At 43.8% G+C, this 23,921-nt stretch overlaps 1 protein-coding gene and 1 long non-coding RNA gene across 3 annotated transcripts in view; both read right to left on the reverse strand.

Moving 5' to 3' along the window:
• kcnt2a (potassium channel, subfamily T, member 2a) overlaps positions 1 to 23,921 on the reverse strand; it is a 1,068,826-nt gene that overhangs the window by 1,039,441 nt on the left and 5,464 nt on the right. The gene's annotated exons all lie outside the window — the stretch shown is intronic.
• Positions 7,876 to 22,930, reverse strand: LOC138763540 (uncharacterized). The gene is made up of 3 exons (XR_011357638.1): positions 22,878 to 22,930; positions 12,688 to 12,754; positions 7,876 to 12,131 (listed from the first exon to the last, which is right to left on the reverse strand). It is a non-coding gene; the product is annotated as an uncharacterized lncRNA (long non-coding RNA).

Raw genomic sequence — 23,921 nt, forward strand, 5'->3', positions numbered from 1 at the left:
GCCGCTCCTCACTGCATAATAAGTGTAATAAGTGAATAAATTGTTGTAGCCTAACTAGTGCCAAAATGTCCGGCACCAAATTCTGGGAACAAAAGTAATGTAGACCCTGCACATTAGCCTGCTTGACAAAAGAGAGCCCGTGGAAGAACAGAAAAGATACTAGAATGGGTAGATTGGCAGGAAGCAGAGAGTTGGAATAAAGGGATCCTATTCTCATTGATCTGTGTGGAACACCAATGGTAATGAATAGCAAATGTTGGGATCACTTATTTTTACACTGTATGTTAATGATTTGGACTCCAGAACAAGTGGCAATGTGGCTAGGTTTGCAGATGAAACAAAGATAGGTGGAGGGAAGGTAGTGAGGAGGAAATGGAGAGGCTACAGAGAGACTATCGATTAAGAGAATGGGCAAATGAAATACAATGTTGAAAAGCGTACAGTCATGAACTTTTGTAGAAGGAATAAAAGGTCAGATTGCTATTTGGATGGGGAGAAAATTCAAAATTGAGAGGTTCAAAGAGAGTTGGGAGTCATCATACAGGATGCCCTAAAGGTTAATCTCTTATTTGAGTCAGTGGTGAAGGTGAATGTAGTGTTGACATTCATATCTAGAAAAATAGGATACAAGAGCAGGGATGTGATGTTGAGGCTTTGCAAGGCACTGGTGAGGCCTCACACAAAGTACAGGGTACAGTTTTCAGCTCCTTATTTGAGGAAGGATATGCTCGCATTGGAGAGGGTTCCAAGAACATTTACAAGAATGACTCCTGGAATTAAGGAATTAGCATATGAGGAACATTTGCTAGCTCTTGGACTGTACTCCTTGAAGCTCAGAAACAATAGATGGGGGAGACCTCATAGAAGCATTTCAAAAGTTGAAAGTCCTCGACAGAGTAGATGTGGCAAAGTTGTTTCCTATGGTAAATCTTGGACAAGAGGGACAACATCAGGATTGAAGGGTGCTCATTTAAAACAGAGATGCGGAGGAATTTCTTTAGCCAAACAATGGTGACGTTCTGGAACTTGCGAACATGGATGGCTATTGAGGCCAGATCCTTAGGTGTATTTAAGACAGAGATTGATAACTGTCTGAATATGGGGAGAATGCAGGGAAGTGGGAAGATGGATCAATGTATGTAATGATATGGATTGTATATAGTCATTGGCTGGTAAAGGCATGGGCTGGCCCATCCCATGATGACACTTTCCCCTGGCCTCCTCCCCTGTGGCCTAGGCCATAAAGGTCGAGCCACCTCTCCCTTCCCTGCATTTCCCTAGCTTGGATCCAGGCCAGCTCAAGTCTCTGTACAATAAAGCCTATTGTTCCCCTCAGTCTTTGTCCTTGTGGCTATTGGGGTAACTGGTAGTGCCCATTAATTTATTGTACAGAAAATATTAATGTCTCCAGCAATGGAGAAGTTGATGCGCCCCGATCGGCTAGAGGTGGATCCCCAAGACCCGGGTGCATCAGAACTCTTCGAACAGTGGATCAGTTGTTTTAACAACTTTCTTGAGGCCGCTGCTGCAGTGGTTGATTCAGATGAGAAGAGGCTGAAGGTCCTACAGGCAAGAGTCGGCCATAGGGCTTTCCAGGCCATCAGAAGCTGCACGATCTACACCAAGGCAATGGCTGAGCTATAAGCGCTACACAAGCCCAAAATCAACAAGGTCTACTCCCGTTACCTCCAGGCATCTAGAAAACAGCAGACTGGTGAGTCGGTAGAAGAGTTCATCCGAGCCCTGAGCACACTAGGAAAAGAGTGTTTGGTGAACCCCAAACCGGGTCCCTGTGCAGGGGGTCCAGTGCGTGTCAGGGTTGAGGTTGGACTATATCTGACAGCATCTCCTTGAGGAGGATCAACTACCACTGAAATGAGTGATCCAACTGGCCAGGACTTTAGACTCGGCCCAGTGCCACGCAGAGTCGATCGCTGGCAGAAGCAGGCCTATCCAGTATGCGCCGCCACAAGGACCGCCATCCTGGGAGTCCGCATTGGGGATGGCCGACCCGACCGCAGCTGCCGTGGCACTGGGATCTACAAGATGCTACTTCTGTGGACAGGCAAGATACCTATGACATCTCTGCCCCGCGAAAGGAGCTACCTGCTCGGGCTGCGGGAAAAGGGGCCATTATCAATGGGTCTGTAGGTCCAGAGTCTCATCCCAAAGCAGTGTAGCATGTATGGCTGAGGAGCTTCCGGTGCTGGCCGAGTGCGCAATAAGGGGGGGGGGGGCGCCATCTTACTTGCTGCCACCCCCATCCTCTACACAGTTGCAGACCTCATCAACGACGTCACTTCCGCCCCTGATGAAGCTACTTCTGCCTTCATCGATGTTGGTAGTGTGGTCAACATAGAGGCTGCCATCTTGGACATCAGGCTTCCTCACCAACAACGAAGATGACGCCCCCATCCTGGCATTGATCACCTTGAACCAAGCCAGCCCTCATCCGATCATGAACTCCATGATGCAGATTGAGATGAATTTGCACGTTGAACTGCCTCTTCAATAGGGGCAGTACCGAAAGTTTTATCCACCTCGAAGTGGCCTGTAGACTCTCGATCCCCAATATGGCCAATGACCGGATCGGTGTCAATGGCGGCGAAAGACCAGCGGGCTTGTATCCGAGAGTACTGTACGGCATCTCTGACGGTGGGGGGGTATGTTATTAATTTTTGTTGTTGGTCATGCCCCAGCTCTGCATGCCAATCCTCCTGGGCCTCGACTTCCAGAGTCAGTTCAAGAGTGTGACAATGGCGTTCAGGGGCCCCCAATTGCCACTCACTGTTTGCAATCCACAGCTTACAGAACCCACCCCCCCCTAATTAAGCACCCAGCCTTTGGCACTGATCTGCAGCCTCACTACCCTGCAGGTGGCCCCTCCATCACTATTTGCAAACCTCACCCCGAACTGTAAACCGATTGCCACCAAGAGTAGGCACTACAGCACTGAGGATATGGCGTTCATCCTGACCCGAGGTTCAGCGACTCTTGGCAAAGGGGATCATAACCCCTAGTTCCAGCCCCTGGAGGACACAGGTCCTCACGGTCAGAGGGGCAGGCAAGCCCCGATGGTGACTGACTACAGTCAAACCATCAACCACTTCACCCAGTTGGATGCGTACCCTCTACCCCAGATAACCGACTTGGTCAACAAGATCGCACAATACAGAGTCTTTTTGACCATTGACCTCAAGTCAGCTTATTATCAACTTTCCCTTCATCTGAGCGACTAACTCTACACGGGTTTAGAGGCCAACGGCAAACTATTTCACTTCCTGCGGGTGCCTTTCGATGTTACTAACGGCATCTGTGCTTTTCAGAGGATTATGGATCAGATGGTGGAGGAGCACAAGCTGACAGTGACGTTCCCATACCTTGACAATGTCACCATCTGCTGCCATGACCAGCAGGACCACAACGTGAACCTCACAAAGTTTTTACGTATGGCCAAGTCTCTCAATTTAATGTTTTCACTTGGCTTGGCTTCGCGGATGAAGATTTATAGAGGGGGTAAAAGTCCACGTCAGCTGCAGGCTCGTTTGTGGCTGACAAGTCCGATGCGGGACAGGCAGACACGGTTGCAGCAGTTGCAGGGGAAGATTGGTTGGTTGGGGTTGGGTGTTGGGTTTTTCCTCCTTTGTCTTTTGTCAGTGAGGTGGGCTCTGCGGTCTTCTTCAAAGGAGGTTGCTGCCCACCGAACTGTGAGGCGCCAAGATGCACGGTTTGAGGCGATATCAGCCCACTGGCAGTGGTCAATGTGGCAGGCACCAAGAGATTTCTTTAGGCAGTCCTTGTACCTCTTCTTTGGTGCACCTCTGTCACGGTGGCCAGTGGAAGGCTCGCCATATAACACGATCTTGGGAAGGCGATGGTCCTCAATTCTGGAGACGTGACCCACCCAACGCAGCTGGATCTTCAGCAGCGTGGACTCGATGCTGTCGACCTCTGCCATCTCGAATACTTCGATGTTAGGGATGAAGTCGCTCCAATGAATGTTGAGGATGGAGCGGAGACAACGCTGGTGGAAGCGTTCTAGGAGCCATAGGTGATGCCGGTAGAGGACCCATGATTCGGAGCCGAACAGGAGTGTGGGTATGACAACGGCTCTGTATACGCTTATCTTTGTGAAGATTTTCAGTTGGTTGTTTTTCCAGACTCTTTTGTGTAGTCTTCCAAAGGCGCTATTTGCCTTAGCGAGTCTGTTGTCTATCTCGTTGTCGATCCTTGCATCTGATGAAATGGTGCAGCCGAGATAGGTAAACTGGTTGACCATTTTGAGTTTTGTGTGCCCGATGTAGATGTGGGGGGGCTGGTAGTCATGGTGGGGAGCTGGCTGATGGAGGAGCTCCGTTTTCTTCAGGCTGACTTCCAGGCCAAACATTTTGGCAGTTTCCGCAAAACAGGACGTCAAGCGCTGAAGAGCTGGCTCTGAATGGGCAACTAAAGCAGCATCGTCTGCAAAGAGTCGTTCACGGACAAGTTTCTCTTGTGTCTTGGTGTGAGCTTGCAGGCACCTCAGATTAATCAATCAACTTAATGTACAATAAGGACAAGTGCATGTTCAACACAGACCGCCTGGCCCTTCTCGGATATGTCGTGGCACATGGTGTTATTGCTCTGGACCCCAACCACATGTGACCTCTTATAGAGCTCCCAATCCCAAACACCCTCAAGGCACTGAAGAAATGCCTGGGACTGTTTTCCTAGTATGCACAATGGATGCCCAATTACACTGATAAGGCCCATCCCCTGTTTAAGTCCACAACCTTCCCGTTATCGGCAGAAGCCCAAGCTGCATTCTATCAGATCCGAGGAGACATCGCAAAGGCCACGATGCATGCCATGGACGAGTCCATCCCTTTTCAGGTGGAGAGCGATACCTCTGATTTCACACTGGCTGCCACACTTAATCAGACAGGCCAGTAGCATTTTTCTCCTGCACTCTGCACGGTCCCGAGGTACAGCACTCCTCGGTCGAGAAGGAGGCACAAGTGATCTTTGAGGCGGTGCGCCACTGGCAACATTACCTAGCCAGTAAACGGTTTACCCTGCTGACAGACCAGAGGCCTGTGGCCTTCATGTTTAATACTAAACAGCAGGGTAACATCAAAAATTACAAGATTCTTCGGTGGAGGATCGAGCTCTCCACCTATAATTAAGACATCTTGATTCACCAGGTAAATTCAACGACCCCCCCCCCCCCCCACCCCCAGTTGTCCTATCCCGGGGCACATGAGCCAGTATGCATCTCGACTGCCTCCAGGTACTCTACGACAGTCTGTGCCACCCTGGAGTCACAAGGCTGTACCACTTTATCAAGACTTGGAACCTTCCTAACTCCACTGAGGAAGTCAGGTCCATGACCAGACGCTGCCAGATCTGCGCTGACTGTAAGCCGCAGTTCTACCGACCCGAAAAGGCACATCTTATTAAGGCCACACTTTTGAACAGCTCAGCGTTGGTTTCAAGGGCCCCCTACCCACTGCAAATAGGAATACCTAGTTCCTGATGGTGGTGGACAAGTTCTCCAGGTTTCCCTTTGCTATTCCCTGCCTGGATAGGATCTCGGCGACGGTAATCAAGGTGCTGTGCATCATCTTCACTCTGTTCAGATACCCTGATTATATCGACAACGATTGGGGGTCCTCATTCATGAAAGAGGAACTGCGACAGTACTTCCTATCCAAAAGCATAGCCACCAGCGGGACCACCAGCTATTAACCCCAGGGGTAATGGCCAGGTGGAAAGGGAGAACGCCACTGACTGGAAGGTGGTGCTCCTGGCCCTTAGGTCCAAAAACATGCTGGTGTGCCACTGGCAGGACATTCTGCCCGCTGCTACTAACACCACCCTGCACGAACACTTGTTTGCTTTCCCTCGGAGATCAGTGAATGGTTCCTCCATTCCTCCTTGGCTGGCAACCCCAGGGCCAGTCCTAGTACGGAGACATGCGAGGGGCCTTAAGACAGATCCACTGGTGGAAGCAGTCCACCTCATATACACCAACCCTCAATACGTGTTTGTGAAATATCCCAATGGCCACGAGGATACTGTGCCTATTCGAGACCTGGCAAGGGCCAGAGATACTGAAACTGCCCTGTCCACCACCGACCACCCCACGGAGCAGACCATCCCACACTTGAACTCAATACTAGAGGCCAAGCCACCCGGCTCTCTTCTACAGGAGTCGGTCCCCCCAGAGACATCAAACCCCCCTCCCTCCCGGGAGCCCTCAGTCATCACCCCGAACCAGACTGTTCCTACCCCCCACCCCTCCAGGACAGCTTCCCTTCCTGAACAACAGAACATGGACACATCGGTCCCGCAGACAGAAGTGCGATTGAACCTCTAGCTCGACAGGAATTTTTTTTTGTCTGTCGGTTCCCTCTCTGGAAAAAGTGGGGGGGGGGGGGGTCTGTTTAAAATAAAGGGGCGAATGTAATGACATGGATAGTATATGGATTGTATATAGTCATTGGCTGGTAAAGGCACAGGCTGGCCTGCCCCCTGATGACACTCTTCCCTGGACTCCTCCCCTGTGGCCTAGGCCATAAAGGTCGAGCCACCTCTCCCTTCCCTAGCTTGGATCCGGGCCAGCTTAAGTCTTCTGCACAATAAAGCCTATCGTTCCCCTCAGTCTTTGTCCTTGTGGTTATTGAGGCTATCAAGACACATGAACTTCTCACTGAGGAGGTTTACCAGAGTAAACAGATAAAGTATACCTCCTTTAGCTGGAGAAGCTAAATCTCAAGATAATGGTGTGCCATTTGGATCTAACAAGAGGAGTATTTTTTTTTATATGTAGATGGTCTTAAATCATAAAAATTCTACATCACAAATATTCAATCACTGTGTTGTTCCAAGGCTGAGATTAATGGATTCATTTTCTACTACCAAAATGGACAAGGCTTGCCTGTGCAAAGGAACGCCACCTGAAGGTTCTGCTCCAACTGGCACACATCATTATTTAGAAATATTGACAATTTCAATGATGTTAGACTAAAATCCTGGAAGCCTCTGCATTATCAGAGTTCCTAACCCTAACCCTTCACCAAAAGCACTGCAGTAGTTCAAAGAAACCTTCATAATGGATTTTGGATTAAATAAATCAGAGAAAATGGGGAATGAACAGACAAGTGTACTGAATGAACAGGACAAGTAATAATACCATTTGAGCTGATGTGTAGCCCTTTTTCCACTGGCTGTGCAGTGTCCCGGGATAGGAAGCTGTTTGTGCTGTTTCCACTGGGCCACCTTTAACTGAGATACTGACTGCTTTTCCACTGAACACACTCATCCCCGGGGATAGGAAAGTCTACCTTCAACTGGAAAAGGGTGACTTTCTGCTGTCCTTTTTCCACTGATTTAATCAGCATGCTGGCGTCAGCATAGGGATACGAGTAGGGGTAGAGGCCATCAATCCCCGGCTTGATTTGACATCATTTGACACCAGAGTGCGGATTGTTTTCCTTTTCCACTGGATCCTTAACTGGTTTATTCCCCATTAATTCCTGGGATAAGACGCCAGTGGAAAAGGGACTGTAGATTGACATTATTTATTTATAAATTGGTTGCTTTGTAAAATAATCTGACAATGTCAAACTTTGTTTCAAGTAGATTTGAGTGAGGATTTAGGCAGGTTTACAGCAGCACCGGTGTTTAGTGAATTACTGATTGCAATTTTTTTGCAAATTTTTTAAAAATGATATTAACATTTGACAAAAAATTCAAAACATTTTAACTTTTAGCTTCCATTTCAATTTTGTGTTTGTTCCAATCTTATTTCAAACCCTATAAATAATAAATAAGATTCTTGGTTTATTGTTTCTGATTTATATTAAAGAATTCCTCAGGCAGAAAACATCTTTTCAACAATTTTATGACATAATAGAAGAACTGATTTTTTTCAGTTGATTTTTGACAACAATTGGCTGTTAGAAAATTGACGTATTTTCATAACTAATCTTGGCAAACCTGAAATGTTGCAGAGTTTAGTTACATCAAATAATTTCCATGTTTAATATGAAAATCACCAAATAGCATTTTTGATCAATGATGCTTCATTTCATTATACAAACTGTATTAGCTCTTCACTTCAAAAATGTAATAGCACATCTTGGTTAATGCGATGATGCATTGAATTGCATTTTTTTTTTTTAATTTCACCAGCCTCCAGTTTGGATTAGCCTCACCAATTACTTCACCTAAAAAGGTAGAGAAAGCAAAAACATTTTCCATAAAATTGCTAACATCATTGATGCACAATCAATTGCACAAAGACTGAAGTTACTGAAACTGAAGGACAAGAGATGGACAGAATCCCTGTGTTGGTCGTTCACAATGGCCCGAACTCAAACTAGGGGCAGCTTGTGGCATGGCAGCCTTCATGGGGAAGAAAGGGGAGAAGTTACGAGTTGGCCGGTGAGAGCAGGGCCAGCCATGAAAGGTAATGTTATTTGCATACAACAAATATGTACAAGAGTCGTTTCACCACATTCACCCCCTCTTTTGAAAGGAAGTCCCAGGATGTGTGGTGTGGTTAACTGACACTCATAAGTTCAGACCATCTGGTAGTCTTCTTTGGCATTGTGGCCAGCGAGTCCCCGTCCAGGGGTCAGTTGCATTTTCAGCTGATCCATCCCAGTTACCCAGCAGGAGTACTTGATTTGGCCGGGGGGCTGGTGTGTGTGTGTGTGTGTGTGTGTGTGTGTGTGTGTGTGTGTGTGTGTGTGTGTGTGTGTGTGTGTGTGTGTGTGTGTGTGTGTGTGTGTGTGTGTGTGTGAGAGAGAGAGTTAGAACTGTCAAGTTGGCACAGGTGTGAGGGGTTGGGAATCTGGGGGTAGGTATACCTATTGGCTGGTTAGGAGGTGTCCAGATGCTCCCATGTTTGCCAGGTCCCAGACAAATACCGTGTCCTTGTGCCCATCTGGGAATGCCAAGTAGGCATACTGTGGGTTTGCATGGAGCAGCTAGACCCTCTCAACAAGATGGTCAGACTTATGTGTCCTCATGTGCCTACAGAGTAGGACCGGCCTGGGGAATATCAGCCATGTAGATAAGGTGGTTCCCGATGCCGATCTCCTGGGCAATTTAAACAGTCTCTCAGGAGGTTTCTCGTTGGTGGCCGTACATAGGGTAGCGTGGAGCATGTCTGGGAGGACCTCTTGTCAGTGGGGGGGATGGGGTGGCACTTGGACTTTAATGCCAGTAGTAGTCTTCCAGACCATGCCGTTCTCCCACTCCACCTGCCCATAATTTACCCCACTGCTGATTATTAAACAAAAATGACTGCCTGTTGGTCAGTCAGCAGGGTAAAATGCTTTCCCCTTCAACAATAGACTGGCCCTCTTTCTCGATGGAGGAGTGTCAGATCTCATGGCCCTGGAGAGTGCACAAAATAATGCTATGGGCCTGCCCGCATGATGGCTAGAGCAAAGCTTGATGCATCACTCTCCACCTGGAATGGAATGGATTCATCCACTGTATGCACTGTGAACTTTGCAATGTCGACTTTAATCCAGTCAAATGCCTCGCAGGCTTTTGCTGTCAGGGGGAAAATGGTGGCCCTGATGAAGGGTCGGGCCTTCTCTGAGCATAATAAGAGAAAAGCCCCAGGCACCTTTTCAGGGCCTTGAGGCAGCGGGGAGGTGGGAATTCTAAAAGTGGGTACATGCAGTTGGGGTCAGGACTGATGACTCCATTCTCCACAATTCAGCCTAGTATAGCCAGACGATGTGTGCTGAAGACACACTTCCCTGGGTTATACATCAAATTGAGGTGTTTTGTGGTGTGAAGAATTTCTGTAAGTTCCTATCATGGTCCTGCTGATCATGGCCACAGATGGTGATATTGTCGAGGTATGGGAAAGTGGTCGGCAACCAGTGTTCATCCACATTCTGATCCATCTCCTTCTAAAAGATTTTAGGCACTTTCAAGTGGCCAATTGGCCCGCTTGTAAAGCTGCATATTTTGGCAAAATGCGGCCGTGGGAAGGCCATGTGAATGTGCAGGAGATGCCTGCAAGGCGAGTTTGGTAACCCTCCTCTGAGAGGGATAATTCCCGCAGCACAGTGGCCTCCCCAGCCATCTGAATGCAACCGCCTAAAAGCGGCTGCATTCGGATAACAGTCAGCTGGCCAGTGCCTGACAGCTCCTCTCCCAGTCCCCACGCTGTCGGGCGGCCGGTGCGGGCTGTAAGCGTGAGGACATTCCCACACTGATCCCACTGCCCCGCTTTCTCCCCACTCACGAAATCAATCCCCACACTGTCAGGCAGCTGGCGCGGGCTGTATCCACACTGTCATGATTGATTTTGGGAGTGGGGAGAAGGGGGCTGGCCAAAACAATGCCGGTACCTGACTCAAGCGCCTCCTCCTCCCCCACTGGCCGCTCCAGCCTCCATACTCACCCGTCGGCCGCTCCAGCGGGATCAGTGCAGGACGTCCCCACGCTGGCTGTCCCAGCTGACAGCCAGCCATCCTGAATTGACAGACCAAGGGACAGGAGTCGGAATGCGCTCAGATGTGCATCCCGATGCAGCTGTCCTTTCAGGTGGCCAGCGCTGTGCTTTCAACGCTGCTACCTGAACTGCAATTTAAAGGGACACTTCTGCTTCTTCAGGCACACTCTTAGCAGAGAATGCACCTGAAAAAGCCTTTAGACTCCATTAGTGACTCCGAAGGGGACCCTCAGGAAATGGTAGAGCTGGTCATCTGCCTCGAAGGCGATATACTGATGGTCTTGGGGCAAATGGGGTGCTGATGTAGACAGACTTAAGGTCTATGGTGGAGAACACCTTGTATTGTGCAATCTGGTTCACCATGTCAGCAATGCAGGGCAGGGAGTATGCATCCAGCTAGGTGAACCTTTTTATGGTCTGGGAGTAATCGATGACCATCCAGTGTTTCTCCCCACTCTTCACCACCACTACCTGGGCTCTCCAGGGGACTCGTACTCTGCTCTATCACCACCTCAGCGAGGAGGCATCTTACCTCTGACTTAATAAATGCCCTGTCCCTGGTGCTATATCGTCGACTTTTAGTGGTGACAGGCTTACAATCAGGGGTGAGACTGGTGAACAGGGGCAGGGGAGAAATCTGGAGCGTGGAGAGACCACATGTCAGATGCAGTGATTTGCTTTTGGGCTGCTGGCCGGCCACGTGGTGAGGGGGGTTGGGCCATTTAACAACTGCTCATTGCAGACTGTGAGAGAAGGGTGGGGCTCGTTGTACTCCACAAGTTACACTGGAAATATAGTCCCAGTAGGATGGGTGCACAGAACTGTGGCATTACAAGGAGTTTAAAGTCATGATGTATCATACCCCGGTCAGCCAGTGTTACTGTGCAACTGCCATGCATCTTTGCTGAGTGGGATTTGGACACCAAGGAGACACTACGACTCCCCAAGGAAGTGGTGCTGGGCAGAGTCTGGGTGAATTAAACTTTCAGTGCTTCCACTGTCAAATAGGCAAGCAGTGGGACAGTTGTTTACCTGAATGTTCATCATGGACCTGGAGAGTTGATGGGGTCTATCCTGATCCAGGGTTACCGATGCCACATCAGCCCTTCATCTGAGGAGTTCTGTTGACTGCCGGTGATGCCAGAGATGGCAGCCCCCGTGGTGCACACGCGGTCCTGTCGTTGTTTGCCGGAAGAGAAAGGGGAGAAGGTGGAAGGGACATCATCATGGTTAGCGGTCTCAGTGGTATGCGTCTCAGGTCCCCAAAAGTGACAGTGGAAGTGATGGCATCATTGATGACTGCCCAGTTTGCACATGGCCCTGCTGGGACTCAGGGTTTGTTTAGACTTCAGACATTCGCAAAGTGTCTTTTATTCCCACAGCTGGTGGCCCTGGCAGGGCAGCGTTTCCGTGGGTGCTTAGCCTGCCCACACAAGTAGTACATTGGGTGGTCGCTAATGGCAGCGGTGGTCAGCTCAGGATGGTGAGGGGGGGTAGAACTTGCGATCCTGCCTCTCAAGATGACGGGCCCCATGTTGTCTCTGTTCGAGTAGCCTCTCCGTCATGTAGTCGGAGTGGACGCCTGTGATGCCAGCATCTCTGATCAGCAGCTGTGTGAACTGTTCTGCCCTCACAGCCTAGCACCACAATCGTGTTCAGAAAATTTCTAAAGTGAGCAATATTTTGCTTTCAGAACATTTTGCTTTTGGAAACACTGTCAATAAAACCAAATCCCATAAATGAAAACAATAAATTCATTTGAATTCATCTCAACAAATATTAAATTGCCAACTTATATTTGAATTCTGTGCTGAAGTGAAAATAATACCAGGTACATTTTCATAGTTTATATTTTTAAACAGTAATGAAGGAAATTTAAAAAAATTTAAGGTCAAGTTGAAAATGATTTTGTGGCTTTAGCAGTTATTTTAGTCAAAGTATTTATTTGTATTCATGCAAGTCAATAAAATCTGTTGCAGCATAGAATTCCTGATAAAAAAAAAACAAGTTATATTATTGGAGAAATAATCCAGAATTCTACATGCCTGATTCAGAGACAATAGTTAAAATTTATATCAAAAGAGTTGTGAAATTTAAATTGTTAATTTAAAAATGAAATGAAAAGCTGGTGTCAATAATGGTAATTACAAAATTAGAGAACGGAGATTAAAGTCCATCTGGTTGACTTGTGTTATTCAGAAAAAGAAAACATTTGACTTTACCCTTTCTTGTAAATATGTCTCCAGTCCACCAGCAATATGGTTAATTTTCACCTGCGTCTGAAATACACTACCAGTGAAGAGATCAATTAAGGATGAAAGCTTTACTTTAACATAACATAACAATTACAGCACGGAAACAGGCCATTAGGCCCTTCTAGTCCGCACCGAACCAAACACCCCTTTCTAGTCCCACCTCCCTGCACAATGCCCATAACCCTCCATCTTCTTCTCATCCATATAACTGTCCAACCTTTTCTTAAATAATACAATTGACTCCGCCGCCACTATTTCTCCTGGAAGCTCATTCCACACGGCTACCACTCTCTGAGTAAAGAAGTTCCCCCTCATGTTACCTCTAAACCTCTGCCCCTTAATTCTTAACTCACGTCCTCTTGTTTTAATCTTTCCTCCTCTTAACGGAAATAGTCTATCCACATCCACTCTGTCTATCCCTTTCATAATCTTAAATACTTCTATCAAATCCCCTCTCAACCTTCTACGCTCCAAAGAATAAAGACCTAATCTGTCCAATCTCTCCCTATACTCTAGATGCTTAAACCCAGGTAACATTCTGGTAAACCTTCTCTGCACTCTCTCCACTCTGTTTATATCCTTCCTATAATTAGGCGACCAGAACTGCACACAGAACTCCCAATTAGGCCGCACCAACGTCCTATACAATCTCAACATCACCTCCCAACTCCTATATTCCATGCAATGATTGATAAAGGCCAGCATACTAAAAGCCTTCTTCACCACCCTATTCACGTGAGTTTCTACCTTCAGGGAACGATGTACCGTTACTCCTAAAGCTAAAGTTTAAACAATGATGCAGGGGTCAACCATAGGGTTGAGGCAAAACAATAGTTAAAGCCTTGAACAGTACAAGATGCCTTGCAGAGCCTTGAGACCTCCTAAACTGGCTACTACGTGCTAAAGAATTGCTCATCCACAGAATCGGATTAAGATCAAGGATTAGTGCCAACATACCAAAAGATAACATACAAACAAAATACTTTCAGATGATTCCAGACAAGTTCCAACTGCATAGCCCCTTTAGATTAAAACATTTTCAGGAGATTAATAGGAACCATGTTCAGGTTTCATCAGGCCCTGTCAGAACATTTCATCTCAATTAGGAACTCCATTAATGATAGCTTCCAAGAATTATCCCATGTCTCCATCACCTAATAGATAATAATCAACTCCTTTTTGACTTGTAAACAACCAGAAATGTTGTGCTTGGCTTTATCCTGTTGTTTTGATACTATGACACATATCGTACATGTCATCAGGTTTTTGATAAGCTTTAGTCGATCCCCATTTAGTATCTCTGGAAAAGAGTTCCACCTTCCAAAAGAGTACTGTGATCTCAGATTATTGGCATGATCTCAGGATAACATCCTCTTCTGAAATGTCAGCAAAATTAAGGAGCTGTTAGGATGAGTCCTTAAATATGTTAGTTGCTCTATTAAACAGCAGGAAGTATGGATCAACTCAATGTAGGGGAGGTTGATTTGTATGATGGTCTGAGCTGCATTTAGCAAGCTGTGATGCATCTGTTCTGGATATTCTCTGTGGTGCATCAGAAAACCAGCAGAGAGGAACATGTGCCTCCATATGTATCAATGGTGCTGAGGTGGAGAGCTTGAAGCTCTTAGGAATATTTAATTACCAATAATTCATCCTGGTCTAATCACTTTGATGCTACCAACCAAAAAAATGTACCAAAGACTGCTTTCCCAGAGCTTGATGAAATTCAGCATGTCCCCAATGTCCTTTACTAACTTTTTCAGATGCATAAATATCCTGAACAGATACATTGCAGCTTGATAATAGGAACTGCACTGCCCAAACTGCAACTTGGGCCATCATACAAACCAACCTCCCCTCATTCACAGTCCAATCTCACTTCTCACTCCTCCAAGTTCACTGGTTAGGCAGTTCTTATACTGTGCATAGAATTTAACATTTATGAATCTTCACCAGGCTTTGGTGCTAGAAAAGTAAATGATTACCACTCAAGAAGGTCTTGCGGTTTGTAGAGAGAGATTTATTGTTCACTGGACACAAACTGATCCCTTTTAATCAGCCACTTTAGTGTCTTGCCAAAGAAACATGGGTTTTCCAGATGATAATCTCTTTCTTTCATGTCACCACAGAGTTCCTTTTTGTTTCGCTTATTTCAAGTGAAATTTTATGCAGCCAGGCATCTCCCCTTATATAAATCACAAGGGCTGAAGTCAGAACTCACAACTCATCTTCCAAAATGGGGTTTTTTCACAAGCTTATCATGAACTGTAGAACTGAATTCTCTCTCTCTCTCTCTCTCTCTCTCTCTCTCTCTCTCTCTCTCTCTCTCTGTGAAAAACCTGTTTGACTCTCTTCTTCCAAAACCACATGACCTTCCTAGAACAGAAAACTGTATTTTGACAGATTGCAGCACTGGACCTAAACTTCGAGTCCGTTCATCTGTTGCTTTCCAAAACAATAATCCATTATTCCACAGCATTTCCAATTAATGCCGACTTGTGAAGTCCTCATATGCAGTCTTCAAAGTTTTTGCAAAGGCACTCGGACTCTGGACTGTCTGGCTTGAGCAGTGTTTTGAAGTGCGGTTTTTAATCACAAAAATATATAAACACAATTTATCTCTTTTAAATCATATCTATATACAATATTAAAAAAAACAATCTGTCACAGCACACAGGTTGATAGGTTAGTCAAAAAGACCAATGGTATGCTAGGCTTCATTAGTTGGGAGATCGAGTTCAGGAGTCGTGAGGTAATGTTGCAACTCTACAATTCTCTGGTGAGTCCACACCGAATATTGTCTTCAGTTCTGGTTACCTCATTACAGCAAAGATGTGAAAATTAATGAGAGGAGATCTATAGGATATTGCCTGGATTTGAAAATATATCTTATGAGGCAAGTTTAGCCATCCAGAGAAAAGGATGGGAGATGACTTAAAGAGGTCTACATAATTATGACAGGCATAGATAAGGTAGAGAGCAGCACCTTTTGCCCCAGGGTTGGAGTAGCAAATATTAGAGAGTATCTGTACAAAGTGAAGAGAGGAAAGTTTGGGGGAGACATCAGGGTTAAGTTCCCCCTCACCCCCCCCCCACACACACACACACACACACACACACACACACACACACACACACACACACACACACACACACACACACACACACACACACAGAGTGTTGAAGTTGCCTGGAATGTATTGCAAGGGGTGGTGGTGTAGGCTGGATCAAAAGGGACATTTAAGAGTCTCTTAGACAGGAAAATAGAGAAAAGGGGGTTTGAGGTAGGGAGGCTTTTTTTTTGGTAGGCACAACATTGTGGCAGAATGACCTGTACCATGATGTAATGTTCTATGCTTTATCTTACCTATATCCCTTTCATAATTTTGTGTTTCCACAAGATCCACCCGTTTACCCTCCCCCCCCCCCCCCGCCCCCCCATCTAAATTTCAATGAGTATAATCCCAAATTACTCAATCTTTCCCCATGAGGTAATGAATTAATTTCTGGAATCAAACTGGTGAACCTCTACTGGTCCATCTTTTCTTAGGCAAGGCATTACATTGCAGATCAGCAGCAAATAGAATTCATGAAGACATTGCTATTTTTAAAAGTCTGTGTGTGTGTGCATGAACCATTACAGCTTGGGCACAATTCTGCAAAGTCATTCCCCAAAGTTCAGTCTTAGAAATCTGCTGTTGAAATTCAGAACTTTTAAACTGATGCTCAGAATTAATCATGAAGGAGGTGAGACATAGAGTGATCAGACTGCTGAAAACTCATGAATCCTTGTTGAGTTGTTTCCAGAGAAATGTTCCTTCATACAAATGCTGTCACAACTCCACTTTTACTTGCATAATGGAAATTAAATGTGTGAATTCCATGATGCTTCCAAAACCCAGGCAGGAGTTGGTTCAAATGACCATCACAATGGTCACAATCCAATGCAGGAATTCTCATATTTCCTTTACCCAGATATGGGTCAATCAAAATTACCATTACAATGTTCATGGTAGTTCAATAATTCCCCTGTCCAGTAGAATCAGCAGAAATGTCCATTTCAGAGTCATTCCACCTCTGTTTTTAATCAGATGGCTGCCTAATCAATAATGAAATACTGTTTCTGTAACTATCCCAATCACATGACCCTCTCTCACTATCTGTTTTTCCAGAATAAACAACTATTGTTCTTGGTTCTTCTGCCTGTTTATAGTTTATAGTCAATACTTAATGGTGCCACCCTGTCTCACTACAAATCGTGAATAGTTGCAGCTTCCACTAATCCTTAAAATGACAGTCACATTAAAGGAAAAGTGAGCTTGTAATACCTAACCCAAACAAAGACATTTTTGAGCTGTAATAGAAAATTTTTAACTGTAACCTGCAATGTTTGAAGTACTAAATTCACTATTGTTACATGGCAATATTGTTACATACAGACAAATAATATTTTCAGCAATGTTCCAAACTTAACATAATGAAAGGCAATCAGCAATTACATTATTCTTGCCTTTAATATGAGTTATAATTAAATTATATCCCTGCAGAATCAAACTCCAGTTTAACAATTGTCTATTTTTGTTCTTCATTTTACTTACTCAAGAACTCTAAGGGATTATGGTCAGTAAGCACAAAAGTAGCCCCTGAGCTGTGGAGATGTAAACAATGAAATGCTGCAAATAATTCTTTCTCTATGATAGAATAATTCTTTTGATGTTCATTGAATTTGTTGGTTAGTTAAGCCACTGGATGGTCAATATCATCACACTATCACAATATCATAGCACTACAGGTACACAATCCTTTATCCGGACATCTAAAATCCAGAAAGCTCCAAATCCGGCAAGTGGGGCAAGAGACCAGCAGCGCGCAGCGGGCGGGCTGGTGGGGGGAGATCGGCAGCACGTGGCGGGTGGGCTGGGGGGAAGACCGGCAGCGCGCGGCGGGCGGGCTGTGGGGAAGACTGGCAACATGACTGGAAGGGGATGGGGGTGAATACGGCAGCACAATTCGGGTGGGCTTAAATCTGGCTTTTCCAAATCCGAAAAGAATCCAAAATTTGGAACACACTGTCCCCCAAGGGTTCTGGATAAATGATTGTGTACCTTTACTGCTCCCGCAGCTTCATCACTAGCATCTACTACTAAAGAAAATGGCTTCTCAAAGTCAGATGACTTAAACACACTCTGGTGACATAAAATGGCTTTTATCAAATGCTTCCTGACAAAGTTCTGTCCAAACAAATTTTTAACACTTCTTCAGAAGGTTAGTCAAAGGAAGGACGATATCAGCAACATTTTTTTTTAAAAACAAATCTTTCTATAATACCCTACCATTACCTAAAACCTTCTAACAGCTTTCTTTCCAATGGGAATGGGGAAACTCAGAAATCATCTGAACTTTTGCCTGAACAGGTGCCAACTTGCCTTGACTAACAACATGACTAATATAAGTCACAGTAGCATGGCCAAATTCACTTTTAGCTAAATTAACAGTAGGGTTTGGCTTTTGAAAGTTTGTCAAACAATTTCTCTAACTCAGAGAGCTGTGCTTTCCAGATGTCATTTGCCATAACCAAATCATGAATTTAAGTATTTGTATACTCTAAACATTGAATCAGAGAACTAATCATTCTTTAGAATGTCCCTGGAACATTTTTCATTCCAAATGGTAAAACACTGTATTAATTTAACCCTGATGAGGTTACAAATGCAGTTAAGGGAACACACCAGTATTCTTTTAATAATTCCATCTTCTTAAGAAACTTAGCCTTTCCAACGTTGCCTACACAATCATCCACCCTTGGGATAGGATAAGCATAGGTCTTTGTTACTACATTACTTTTCTATAATCAGTGCAAAATCTAATCATCCCATCTGATGTAGGCACCAGAACACAAGGTGAACTCCAATCTGAGGTAGAACATATAATTATATGTTCTATATTTATATTCTATATTCAATTTAACTATATTCAATCCTTCAATCGACCAGTTTACACTTTCCAACATGCATTCAATATGGATGTTGTTTGATAGGTTTTGCATCTCCAACATCAACATCCAACATCTCCAACAAGTTATTGGGGTTCTCTTAGGCACATCTGGAAGCAGCTTCCTAAATGTTAAAAGTAGCTGTTTAATTTGCTCCTTTTACTGTGGCTGAAGATGAGCCAACTCAGCATCCAAATTCTGCCAAACACTCAAATTAGAAAGATGAATTGGGGCAGTGTTTAGATTGAAGTTACACTCACAAGAGCCAGCTTGTACCATCTCATGATCCCTAGACTCCTTATTTCTGTCAACAACCAATGCCTCTGGTGAAGGCTGTTCCTTGCTTAAAAAACAAGCACTCAAAATAAGGTTTTTAACATGTTGACATGGCAACTCTGCATTTAATGTCTCTAATCAGGTGTTCTAATTAGGTAGCTGACTTCATTTACCTTTGACTCTATCTCATACGAGTCTAAAAGTTTTGCCCTAAGGAGACTGGAATTTGTTGGGAACAGGATTAAAAATTCTCATCCTCGCCTTTTTATCATAGCAAACTTTCATTTTGCCTTGAGCCATTTTCAAATTCACTGGAGCTAATTTACAGACTTTCTGCAAATGATCTTTAAAGTTTGGAACATAATCTAACAAATTCAACTGCACATCCTTATAACCCATTGTTCCTTCAACAATACTAAAGGTCCTCTAACTTGATGTCCAAACATCAGCTCAAAAGGGCAAAAGCCTTGTATAGATTCCTAGAAACTAAAGCAAATGGACACCCTCATCCCAGTCCTTCTCATTCTCAAAACAATAGGTCCTCATCATGGTTTTGAGGGTCAAATGCTACCTCTCCAAGGCCCCCTGAGATTCCAGATGATCTGCAGATGTCATGATCCAGTTAGCTCCCAATTTATAAAATAAATGCTGAAACAGCCCCAACATAAAATTACTTTTCTGGTCTGATTGGATCTCTTTAAGCAAACCAATTAAAGTGATTTTTTTTTTAAATACGAGTTTTCACCACAGTTTTAGCTTTGATATTTCTAATTGCCACTGCTTCTGGAAACCTGGAGGCTGTTTACATGGCAGTTAACAAACTCTGATTCCCAGCTTTTGTCTTGGGCAATGGGCCAACATAATCCACAATAACTTTAGAAAAGAGTTCGTCAAAACCAGGAATGTGTTGTAAAGGAGCCACTGGGGGACCCTGATTGTGTTTACCCACAACCTGATGAATTTGACACATCTGGAAAAATGTTACCACATTTTTTCTTAAACTAGGCCAATATAATTATTTCATAATCTCGTATATAATTTTCCTTCCACCAAGATGACCATCCAAGGGCATGCTAAAGGACAATATTAAAATTTTATCACAAAATGTTTTAAGAACTACAACCTGGTGGACAATTGCCCATTCCTCACTGGCAGGGATACAGGTAGTGTCCACTTCCTCATCAACATGCCTTCCTTGAACTAATATCCAACTGGCACTTTATTAATTTTAACAGCAGAGAGAACCTTATCTCTCACTTCAGTAAGATTAGGATCTCTGTTCTGCCCCACTATAAATTCTTTAAGGAATAACAACAAATCCTTGCTCTTGGGTTTAACACCAGAACTCTTGTCCAATAAAGAAGGATGTAAAGCCTTTAGCAGGTCATTACAACCCGAGTGCTGCTTTACGTTATCACAGAATCCAGTCCTTTTAAATCAGTCTGCACAGGAATGTCTGTACTGACGAGTTTTTTTAGCCATAGCTCAAGTCACTGCAAAGGCTGGATATATATCAGATTCTGTCTTTGTCTTATCAATGACTGGCTTAGCCGTCAAGCTGCACTGCAGGGACAACTTTACCCTCTTCAAGGTCATTTCCTAATAACAACGAAACTCCCTCATCTGGTAAACTTGATCGAATGCCTATCGTAACGGGTCCATCATCTCATTCCGTGCAAAGGAATCAACTCCGGATCACCCTCCCCAGACCTCGAATCAAATTTATTTCACCCATGGCAATCTCATCCCCAAACTCCAAAACATTGCCCAACACGAGTGACAGAGCAGCCACAGTATCTCGAAGGATTTTCACTGTCACTTGTGGTGACTCTTACCAAAGCCAAACCCACTAAAACAATATATAAATTCATCCCTGATGTTACCAGCGGGTCTAAAACCCTTTGTTTCTGTTTTTTTTTCATCTCTTTGAATACAGATGCATGGCACTGCCTCCTTTCGCTTTTTTTCCCTCATCACGGAAAAAATTGCTATCACGTGACCAGGTTTATTAAAACAGTGCAAAGGGGACCTGAAGATTTTTCCTTTTTTTTTTGAATATATTATCTTTGATTTTCCAAGACTCTCACAAGTTCAAAACAACAAAACAATCTTTCTCAACAATGGTATATTATATTCAGAGTCCTTAACCTCCCCCCCCCCCCCCCACGCACCATGCTTCTCCCTTCCCTCCCATACCCGAATACCACAAGATTATGTAAATTAAACAAGCATAAAGAACAAAAAATCTATTGAGTCACAGGCCTTATTAGGAATCAAATATAAACCCAAAGTAACAAAAGAAAAAATATGAAGCAAGAGTATATCATCTGCGCCACAACCCACTTCACTTATCTCAATTGTTCCAATATTAGTACTGATTTTTATCTTTTTTCTATTTAGAAAGGGTGTAACTCAATATATGCATCTATATGTCACAGATAAGGCTGCCATACCCTAACAAACTGTCCAAATACCAAATTCAATTTGTGAAGGTTGTCTTGGCAGTACCCCGGAAATATATAGTGGTCACATGGAAGTCCGGCTCCCATCCAAACAATACATGATGGAATACAGAAATACAGAGTTGCATGACTTTCTCTGACCATCTGTTTTTCCTGAATAATCAACCATTGTTCTTTGTTCTTCTGCCAGAGCATCACTGTTTATAGTCAAAACATAATGGTGTCACTGTCTTACTACAAGCTGTGAAATGGTTGCACCTTGCACTAATCCTTAAAAATGACAGTCACACTATATGATTTGTGAGTTTGTAATAAAGGAGACCAGAATGGCACATTGTTCTTCAGGTGCAGTCTGACCAGTACCATATACATTTGAAGCAGAATCTCACTGCTCTTAAATTCAACTCCTAAATAGTAAAGAATGCCAACATACCATTTGTCTTGTTGATTACATGCCAAAACTGCAGACTCATCAAGTCCATTTATCATAATTTATTAACCACAACTATTAAGAGATCTCTTGGATCCCATGCATGACCTGGAGTAGGTTTGAGATTAGACAAATTCCAGTGCCTAGAAATACTGACAGGATTTAGCAAAGCCAATTGTGAAATGTAATGTATGTCTCTCTCTACAAGCACTAGTGAAGTGACAGTACTACAAAGGGGCCTGCAACAACAGGATTGTCTTCCCACATAATATGTAACCTCTTGGCATGACACATCTCTCACTCTACTGTTACCATCATGGCAGAGAACTAATCCCAGTATATCAAAAGGATATCTGCAGCAGAAACAGCCATACTTAAATATGTAACAGATGCAGCAATAACAAAATATGCATTCTCAATACCAAAAGCATGGTTCTGCAGACAGATCAATATCAGTTCAAGGCTCTTCATTCCTGCCATATCTCCTTACGAATGGCTGTGGCAAATTATCAGAAGTGGAAGCAGGTCTGTAACAAATCTCAACTCTTATTTATGGAGATTCAATCCCTTAGTGGTAATAACACAACTTAAACATTTGAAATCATCCTTAACTCACCAGCGTCATTTTGATTTTTTTTAACCACCACCTTTTGACTTCAGACTTCTTTAACAACTTATGCGAACATTTGCATCAAGAAGCTAGATTCTGAAGGCAAGGTGAGAAAGAGTGTCGACCACATCAGCTTTTCACAAAGTGTCATATCAAGGATCTCTCAAAACAAAAAGTATTAAAAGGAAAACTGCACCAGCTGGAATCAAAAGCACGGAATGAAGGTGGTTTTAAATGCTGGAGGCCAACACATCACATCACAGACCATTGCTGTATACGATTTTCAAATGCAGAGTCCTTAGCAAGCTGTTTCTTTTATAATTATTATTTAGTTATTTATGTTTCACAATGTTAGCCTTTCTGGCAAGTTCAGCATTTATTACCCACCTTCATTGTCCTTAAGAAGATGATGATGAAAATAGCATCTTAAACTGCTGCTATTTCCTAGTGAAGGATCTCAGATGTAACTGTTGAATGGAGAATTGTGGGATTTAGATCAAGTAACAATGAAGATCTGGCGCCACAAACTTGCGTTAAGGTTTAAAGTTAAAATTTTTAGTATTAAATATATATTTCTTAGTAAAGTAAGTTATAAAGCTAAATATATTTCTAGTGAGAGAATTGTGGGATAAATTCAGAGTTACCCAGATACATCACAGACCCTTACACACACAACTCAGTTCAGAGTCGCAACGTCTGGAAAAGAGAACCATAAAGCTGAAGAAGTGTTCTTAAATGAAACTCAAGTACCATGTGTGGTTTTTAAACACAATTTTTGTGTACAATCAGCATTATGTTAGCAACTCTTTCAAATGCCACTTGAAATGTCCTAGACTTTCCAGAATCATAAACACTTAAGCCTCTTGGAACAGAGATAAGGTCAGAGGTTTTTATGGATATGAAATGGTTATGAAGAAAGGCAAAATCTTCTGCAGAAATGAGACTAAAACCATGGTGATGTTATGTCACATGATATCAGAGAAACACAAACAGAGAGAGAGGGAGAGAGAGAGAGAGAGAGAGAGAGAGAGAGCACTAAAGACCTTCCAGTGAAAAGACAGGATTGAAACAGTCTCTGGAAAAAAGAGGGAGATGCTGTTCTGTATTGCAGCATCCTTATCATAGGAGATACCCAACACAAGTAAGTAAGACCACTTCTGACTGCTCTTTTAAGAAAAGAGAGGCAGCCTCTTTTGTGTCCAGAAGATGGTCACTCCTGCTTGAGAAATAAATCATAGGGAAGATCACAGTTCCGCAACCCTAACAAGATAAGGGGAAACTTGTGAAAACACTTGCAAGAAGAATATCGCTCTAAAAGACTTGTGAGTTTAGAGAGATCTGAAGGCATCATGTTTAAAAGTGCTTCATAATTACTTTTGAATTCTAATTTAAAAATATCCACAAGATCAACAAGATGTTTGAATCTGGACT

This window comes from Narcine bancroftii, chromosome 5 (assembly GCF_036971445.1).
Source record: "Narcine bancroftii isolate sNarBan1 chromosome 5, sNarBan1.hap1, whole genome shotgun sequence".
NCBI lineage: Eukaryota > Metazoa > Chordata > Chondrichthyes > Torpediniformes > Narcinidae > Narcine > Narcine bancroftii.